Here is a 10,045-nt window from a genome sequence, read left to right on the forward strand (position 1 = left end):
CTCGACCACTATCACGTTCCCGCTTAGTCAGATGGGATTCAGTAGATAAATGTTTTTTGTTGTTGTTGTATTTTTGGCTTACTCTGAGTTTGTGTAGGAGTCGGTGTTGTGCTGGGAGCCGGACGTTTGCTGGATTCCATCTCTAAGATAATGTTACCTAGTGTTGCAGACTGTCTGTTGACGTGGAAGAGAAGCTATTACTGAGGCAAGACTCCCGGGAGCGCGCATAAACGTCACATCCTTTGGATTTTCCCGGCAAAAGCGACCCGCTCCCTTCACATGAAAATCAGTCTACAGGCTTTAATAGGCAACCTAGGAAGTCCGGGAAGGGCTCATTTTTTAAGTTGCACTACAAGCCATTCACACATTGGCAAAAAAAAAAAAAAAAAAAGGCAAATATTCATGAAAATTGTACATATTGCACCTTTAAATAAATCTTTATATTGATTAAAACATACTAAATAAAAAAATAGTTTCCAGACTGAAATCCATGCATTATAAAAGTTATGAATTTAGCATACAGTAAATCATAGTATAGGGATTAAATATCATTTTTCCTTTTAAATCTCCTCTTATAGTACAATACTTTGTAGAAAAACAACAACAAAAAAAAAAACCCCAGAGTGGTTAGCATGCAAGCTAGATCAAACTGACGCAGCAGCAAGTTCTCACGATAACAAAATAGGTTTTTCATCAGGCATTACAAACGGCTACCCCCTAGAGACTTTCAGGAGGGACTCGACTGCTCAAGGCCCAAATTACCCAGTGGCCCACCGGGAAAATGCCCGGTACTCCCGACGGCCAGTCCGCTCCTGCTACCATGTATACACTGCACAGTGTGTGCTCAGTTATTGACTCATTATTTGGTTAGACTGGCTAAAAGGCTTTTTATTTTATTGGCTAAAAAATGTATTAAAAAGGCAAAGTACATTTTTATTTTCACTTAACAGCATGCATGCAACGTAATGAGGTCAGGTGACAACAATGTAGGCCTACTACAGTTTAAAATGCTTAAGGCTGCATACTAGACAGTTTCACAGCCTCCTGTTGCACATAAAAATAAAAAATAAAATAGTACAGTACAGTACAGTATATAGCTACTGCACAGTAAGTAGTAAGCTAATATTACATTCTGAGCTAAGCCCAAACCTTCCTGTATGCCAGTGATAATAACATTTATTGGCCTGTAGTGTGCGCTAAATCACCAAAAATCAGTAAAAACAGGACTCTTTCCAACTGAACTCTCGGCAAGTAAGTTGTACTTTGTCATGGGTAATTTTTTTTGGTTGGATTTTTAACGAATTTCTTGGGCCAGAAAAAAAAAACAATATTATCATTTGGTTTTACATTTGGATTTAAAAGAACAGCAACTATGTAATTACAACATTTTACTGATTATACAACAAACAACACACGTGATTATAATCCAATGACCGATAAGTGTTGACATGAACACAGAGTCAGCAAGGTGATTTTTTTAGCAGTTATATGGATTGTGCTTTGTGTCAGATTTCAGAAATTATTGAAACTGCATCCTGTTTACAGACTTATTTGTAGTAGAACCATGTCTGAGTGCAATTAAACCTCTCATCAGTTAAGAAGGTTTACGTGCCAATGAATATTTAAAAATAAATTTAAATGATATATCCGGCCATAATTTATATTACTCTGAATCAGAAAATTAAAATGCTTGGTTTGGCACCGCCATATTCCATACACCGTCACTTCATATGAGAAAATAAACCACATTTTTCATACAGGCATACTTCCTATTTTGCTGTTTATCGTGACCATACGTCCTCTTTTTCGAACCTTAAATAAGCGTTCGGCCGTGATTTCTAAATTTGCAAAAATGTCTGAGATTCGGCTTTAGTTACATGATGATGTGCATCTGGTCTAATACTTCATTGTCTGCGCGCGCATATTTGCATTGCTTTAACCCCTCTTTGTAAGTCCCGCCTTCTCGCACACCAGTTGGTCGATTATAAGACGCTTGCAGCAACTATTGGCCAAATTCCTGCCTGTCAATGTCTTCGCGAACACGCGAAGCGCTGTTGTGTTCGGCATCAAACAGTTTCTTGACAGTAGCAGCAAATGACAGCTGAGTGGAAACAATGCCCAAACGAAAGTGCACATTTACAGAAGATTTGCACAAAAAATTCCCATGCTTTTGTCCAGGTCGAGATCCGTGGGAAGCAGAATTTATGACATGTAAAGCTGGCACTTATGTGTCAGCTGCTAATAAAGGTGCAAGTGATTTAGAAGCACACATTAGCTCTGGGTCAGCAAAAGGTGAAAGTTCATCAGGTAAATTAACGGACTACTTTCTGCGACCAGGTAAAATTGTTATCACATTGTTTCATTTTCCATGGCCATTCAAAATAATAGTAATAGTAAATGAAGGTACACTCATGGCATCAAATATTTTATTTTAGTACATGGACATTCAAAAGAATGTTGGACATTTTTATTTATTAATATATATATGTTATGCTAATAGAGTGTTTTTTTTTTTTGTTTTGTTTTTTTCACTGTGTTAAAGTTTGCATTCATAGTAACACTGTTTTGAACCCCCCCCCCTTTTTCTTTTTTAATATTTGATAAAAGAAAAAAGAAATTCCACTTATGTCCAGTTCCTCAGAGAAAGACATTGTTTAGAGGCAAAACTAGTGTTTTTTTTTTTTTTTTTTTTTTTATAGAGCAGAAGTACATTTGTTTGATATTGTTGTAGCTGTTAGCATACAGTACATGATCTTTATGAAGTTTAATGTCTATATGCTATGTCAGCAAAAACAAATCTTGCATGCATTACACAGAAAAATGGGTCAGTCTTTTTTATTTTTTTTACCACACATTATACATTTGCACATATACAGTGAAGTTCTTTTACATTTACAATTACAAAGTCTTTTGGGCCTCCATGAATAAGTTTTATGCAGTGCATTGCCAACTGCAATGCTTCATTTTCATTCTAATGTCTCATGCTCAGGTGATTTTTTAGCATGTGTACTGTTAGCATCTATAAAGTAGAAAATAAAAACCACAATGCGCAATGTGAAGGAAAAGCAAAGATTGTAACCATAAAGTGCAAGTTGTTTATTATCTGAAATCGTGACAAGGGAAGAGTGATTGTGAAAGTACTGACTATTGTGGTGTTTTGCATGTGCAGGAATAATGGAAACAGAAAGAGTAAAAAAAAGTGTAGTTGTATACAGAGGTATATAAAGTACTGAGAAATTATACTAAATGCAAGTATGGATTACTGTATCAAAATGTTATTCAATTAAAAGTCAAAGAATCTAGCCAAAAACATAACTGAGTGAAAGTAAAAGGTTTTCATATTTAATTGTACTTAATTGAAAGTAAAAATAAGGGTATATTTAGCCTTTTTTGGCCTACATTAAACCTTTATAATGCAACCCATTTAACTGCATATTTTTCAGTGTACTGACAATGCAAACTGTACCTGATATTGAAGCAACTGATTTTATAATGTAGTTGCTTATAGACTGTTGACCATGTTGACACGAGTGAAGTTCATCCATATTCAGCAATATCTATAATTAAAACATATTGCATTAGGCCAAAAAAAAAATAAATAAGTGAAAGGACAAAAGACCAGAGTTAAAAGGATAGTTCACCCAAAAATGAAAATTCTCTCAATTACTCACCCTCATACCATTCCAGACGTGTAGGACTTTCTTTCTTCTGCAGAATACAAATGGAGATTTTTAGAACAATATCTCAGCTCTGTAGTTCCATACAATGCAAGTGGATAGTGATCAGCACTTTAAAGATCAAAAAGCATAGACTGTTGTAGTACAAATAATCCATACGCCTCCAGTGGTTAAATGAATGTCTTCTAAAGTGATTTGATCACTTTGGGTAAGAAAAAGATCAATATTGAAGTCCTTTTAACTATAATAGTTTACTTCCACTCGCTCTCCAATGTGTGTCCATGAGGAAAATCGGTTAACACTGCCTCTCACATGACGTAAATGCGCTGGCATGTACAAATGAAAGCAAAACCAATGAAGCTTGTGAACAACATTCTCTTGTAAACAAACTGAGCTGCACTTCCGGTTGTATCACGTCAGTTCTCGCGTGAACATGTCAACTCGCTTACATCATGTGAGAGGCAGCGTTAACTGATTCCCCTCATGGATGCGTATTGGAGAGCGACCGGAAGTAAACAATTATAGTGAAAATGACTTAAATATTGATCTGTTTCTCACCCAAACCAATCATATCGCTTCAGAAGACATTCGTTTAACCACTGGAGTTGTATGGATTACTTTTACTACGACTGTCTGTGCTTTATGGAGCTTTAAAGTGCTGATCACCATCCACTTGTATTGTATGGACCTACAGAGCTGAGATATTCTTCTAAAAATTGTAATTTGTGTTCTGCAGAAGAAAGAAAGTCAAACTCATCTGGGATGGAATGAGGGTGAGTAAATGATGAGAGAATTTGCATTTTTGAGTGAACTAACCCTTTAACTGCTGAATGGCTATTGATCATTTGCTATAAAAGTTCAGACAGGAGCATAATTTAATTGGATTGCACTTAATAAGATCAGTATAATAAGGAAAGATTTGTCACTTTGGCGGTTGGCGTGCAAAAAATGTACTTTGGACATCAAAATGAAATTGTAAGAAATTAAAAGTATAATTTCTTTTGAAACTAAGTAAAAATACAAGTGTTTAGTTACAATAGTGCTCAAGTAAAGTACAAATTCTCCAAAATAACAAGGACAGTTATTCAAATACTTAACTTTATACCCCTCATTGTAAAGGTGAAGCATTGTACTGAAATTACACAGGACTTACGGCTCAGAAATACTTGTTCTTATTTGTGCATTTGAATGTGTTTGTTGTTTTACAAAGCTGATCAGATTACACACAAGGAAACAATCCTTATACTACTTAAAATAAAAAGAAAGTAGAAACACTGTTTGGCAGTTATGCTGGTCACCACCTGTCAGTCATTCCACCCTTTTAATGTTACTGTACACAAAACAGGTTAAGCAGTAAATCCATGCACAGTTATCTGGAATTTCAAAGACAGACCTTAAACTGGTTACGGAAATGTCTTCCAATCATATCAGTTTTATTGTGTGCAAATTTGCCTTGAGGTGTGAAATCAAAACAATTTACAGTAAAATTAATGAGTTCTGGAGAATACCTGGAATAAAAAAAAGACTAGGAAAATGTAACTTGCTGATATATTTACAGAGGATAAAAATGTATCCAGGTATCCATAAAAAACAGAGAACTCTTAAAGATTTTAGTTGTATCAATGGAATAAATAAAAAAAATTCTTGTTTTCAGTTGAACGGCTGTTTAAGTTAGAAGTTAGAAGTGAACAGGGTTGGGAGGGTTACTTTTGAAATGTATTCCACTACAGATTACAGAATACATGCTATAAAATTTAATTTGTAACGTATTCCATTAGATTACTCAAGGTCAGTAACGTATTCTAAATATTTTGGATTACTTCTTCAGCACTGGTAGATTTTTTCACTTGTTTTGACTATAAAAACTCTGCCAGTACAGTAAGACAAAATACACATGTTAAAAATACATTCTCCCAAAAACCTAAATATTTTATGCAGTGTTGTTTCTAAAACAAGATAAATCAAACTGATCTTGTTTTAAGGATTTTTAGATATTTTTACAGGAAAACAATACAAAAATGATTATCAAGAATACGATTTTTGCCCTAATATCAAAGGTCTTACTAGAAAAAAAGAAATTATGATCTATCATGAATTTTCTTGATAAAAAAATATGATCATGCCTGGTAACATGTGCATGTAAAATGGCTAGAAATAGCATTTTAGCTTTACTCTGAATCAGAAAATTAAAATGCTTGGTTTGGCACCACCATATTCCATACACCGTCACTTCATATGAGAAAAGAAACCACATTTTTCATACTGGCATACTTCCTATTTTGCTGTTAAAACAGTTAAAATCTTCAGACTTCAACCTCCTGTTCTTAATAACAAGAATAAATATTCTAATTTCCACGACAAACAGTTAAGAACATTTTTTAACTGTTTAAAACCTTCAGACTTCAGATCATAGAATCTCCTGTTTATTTTTCCCAGTAAAACATTCTAATCAGCTACCATGACTAAATGTCATGACACACTGAGAAATAAGAAATTCTGTTGCACTATGAGAATTATGAGGAATTTCATTTAGTGACAAACCTGCAGTGCAGTACTGTAGTTGGCATTTGGGTGGCAAAAGGAGGCTGCATGTACAAAGAGGGCATTTTATTATTGATGACTAATCTGTGATGAGAAAAATAGCAAGATGTTGCCTACTTGACATGCTAGGGCATGTCCAGACCTTTAGAAAAATAAGACCAAACAACAAATGTCATGCAGGTTTGATTCTGCACTTCATGGTTCGGTTATTAAAAGTTCAATTCAATGTGATTCCTGGTCATACTACAGATTAATGATATTACCAAAACAATGCCTAATGATTTTTTAAATATTTGATAAAAGAAAAAAGAAATTCCACTTATGTCCAGTTCCTCAGAGAAAGACATTGTTTAGAGGCAAAACGTGATTATTATTATTATTATTATTATTATTATTATTTTTTTTAAGAGCAGAAGTACATTTGTTTGATATTGTTGTAGCTGTTAGCATACAGTACATGATTTGTATGTAGTTTAATGTCTATATGCTATGGCAGCAAAAACAAATCTTGCATGCATTACACAGAAAAATGGGTCAGTCTTGGCCACCATGAATAAGTTTTATGCAGTGCATTGCCAACTGCAATTCTTCATTTTCATTCTAATGTCTCATGCTCAGGTGATTTTTTAGCATGTGTACTGTTAGCATCTATAAAGTAGAAAATAAAAACCACAATGCGCAATGTGAAGGAAAAGCAAAGATTGTAACCATAAAGTGCAAGTTGTTTATTATCTGAAATCGTGACAAGGGAAGAGTGATTGTGAAAGTACTGACTATTGTGGTGTTTTGCATGTGCAGGAATAATGGAAACAGAAAGAGTAAAAAAAAGTGTAGTTGTATACAGAGGTATATAAAGTACTGAGAAATTATACTAAATGCAAGTATGGATTACTGTATCAAAATGTTATTCAATTAAAAGTCAAAGAATCTAGCCAAAAACATAACTGAGTGAAAGTAAAAAGTTTTCATATTTAATTGTACTTAATTGAAAGTAAAAATAAGGGTATATTTAGCCTTTTTTGGCCTACATTAAACCTTTATAATGCAACCCATTTAACTGCATATTTTTCAGTGTACTGACAATGCAAACTGTACCTGATATTGAAGCAACTGATTTTATAATGTAGTTGCTTATAGACTGTTGACCATGTTGACACGAGTGAAGTTCATCCATATTCAGCAATATCTATAATTAAAACATATTGCATTAGGCCAAAAAAATAAATAAATAAGTGAAAGGACAAAAGACCAGAGTTAAAAGGATAGTTCACCCAAAAATGAAAATTCTCTCAATTACTCACCCTCATACCATTCAGACGTGTAGGACTTTCTTTATTCTGCAGAATACAAATGGAGATTTTTGGAAGAATATCTCAGCTCTGTAGTTCCATACAATGCAAGTGGATAGTGATCAGCACTTTAAAGATCAAAAAGCATAGACTGTTGTAGTAAAAGTAATCCATACGCCTCCAGTGGTTAAATGAATGTCTTCTAAAGTGATTTGATCAATTTGGGTAAGAAACAGATCAATATTGAAGTCCTTTTAACTATAATAGTTTATTTCCGCTCGCTCTCCAATGTGTGTCCATGAAGAAAATCGGTTAACACTGCCTCTCACATGACGTAAATGCGCTGGCATGTACAAATGAAAGCAAAACCAATGAAGCTTGTGAACAACATTCTCTTGTAAACAAACTGAGCTGCACTTCCGGTTGTATCGTGTCAGTTCTCGCGTGAACATGCTAACTTGCTTACATCACGTGAGAGGCAGCGTTAACTGATTCCCCTCATGGATGCGTATTGGAGAGCGACCGGAAGTAAACAATTATAGTGAAAATGACTTAAATATTGATCTGTTTCTCACCCAAACCAATCATATCGCTTCAGAAGACATTCGTTTAACCACTGGAGTTGTATGGATTACTTTTACTACGACTGTCTGTGCTTTATGGAGCTTTAAAGTGCTGATCACCATCCACTTGTATTGTATGGACCTACAGAGCTGAGATATTCTTCTAAAAACTGTAATTTGTGTTCTGCAGAAGAAAGAAAGTCAAACTCATCTGGGATGGAATGAGGGTGAGTAAATGATGAGAGAATTTGCATTTTTGAGTGAACTAACCCTTTAACTGCTGAATGGCTATTGATCATTTGCTATAAAAGTTCAGACAGGAGCATAATTTAATTGGATTGCACTTAATAAGATCAGTATAATAAGGAAAGATTTGTCACTTTGGCGGTTGGCGTGCAAAAAATGTACTTTGGACATCAAAATGAAATTGTAAGAAATTAAAAGTATAATTTCTTTTGAAACTAAGTAAAAATACAAGTGTTTAGTTACAATAGTGCTCAAGTAAAGTACAAATTCTCCAAAATAACAAGGACAGTTATTCAAATACTTAACTTTATACCCCTCATTGTAAAGGTGAAGCATTGTACTGGAATTACACAGGACTTACGGCTCAGAAATACTTGTTCTTATTTGTGCATTTGAATGTGTTTGTTGTTTTACAAAGCTGATCAGATTACACACAAGGAAACAATCCTTATACTACTTAAAATAAAAAGAAAGTAGAAACACTGTTTGGCAGTTATGCTGGCCACCACCTGTCAGTCATTCCACCCTTTTAATGTTACTGTACACAAAACAGGTTAAGCAGTAAATCCATGCACAGTTATCTGGAATTTCAAAGACAGACCTTAAACTGGTTACGGAAATGTCTTCCAATCATATCAGTTTTATTGTGTGCAAATTTGCCTTGAGGTGTGAAATCAAAACAATTTACAGTAAAATTAATGAGTTCTGGAGAATACCTGGAATAAAAAAAAGACTAGGAAAATGTAACTTGCTGATATATTTACAGAGGATAAAAATGTATCCAAGTATCCATAAAAAACTGAGAACTCTTAAAGATTTTAGTTGTATCAATGGAATAAAAAAAATTATTGTTTTCGGCTGTTTAAGTTAGAAGTTAGAAGTGAACAGGGTTGGGAGGGTTACTTTTGAAATGTATTCCACTACAGATTACAGAATACATGCTATAAAATTTAATTTGTTACGTATTCCGTTAGATTACTCAAGGTCAGTAACGTATTCTAAATACTTTGGATTACTTCTTCAGCACTGGTAGATTTTTTCACTTGTTTTGACTATAAAAACTCTGCCAGTACAGTAAGACAAAATACATGTTAAAAATACATTCTCCCAAAAACCTAAATATCTTATGCAGTGTTGTTTCTAAAACAAGATTAATCAAATTGATCTTGTTTTAAGGATTTTTAGATATTTTTACAGGAAAACAATACAAAAATGATTATCAAGAATACGATTTTTGCCCTAATATCAAAGGTCTTACTAGGAAATAAAGAAATTATGATCTAACATGAATTTTCTTGATAAAAAAATATGATCGTGCCTGGTAACATGTGCATGTAAAATGGCTAGAAATAGCATTTTAGCTTAGCGTAAAGCTGACCATTTACACAAGGTTTATTTCTATTTCTTCTGCTCCAGACTTCAAACTTACTTCTCTGTCTGCTCGTATGAATGTAACACATCATAAGTGTTTCACCACTGTTCAAATACATTGGATCGCATCATTTATATGTATAAATGTTTTCCATCAGAAAGGAATAAATATTAAATGAAACAAATGACAATAAAATGCAAAGTAATCTCTTCAGTAATCAAAATACTTTTTGAATGTAACTGTATTCTAATTACCAATGATTTCAATTGTAACTGTAGTGGAATACAGTTACTAATATTTTGTATTTTATATACGTAATCCCGTTACATGTATTCCGTTACTCCCCAACCCTGGAAC

Source organism: Myxocyprinus asiaticus, chromosome 30, assembly GCF_019703515.2.
Source record: "Myxocyprinus asiaticus isolate MX2 ecotype Aquarium Trade chromosome 30, UBuf_Myxa_2, whole genome shotgun sequence".
Taxonomy (NCBI): domain Eukaryota; kingdom Metazoa; phylum Chordata; class Actinopteri; order Cypriniformes; family Catostomidae; genus Myxocyprinus; species Myxocyprinus asiaticus.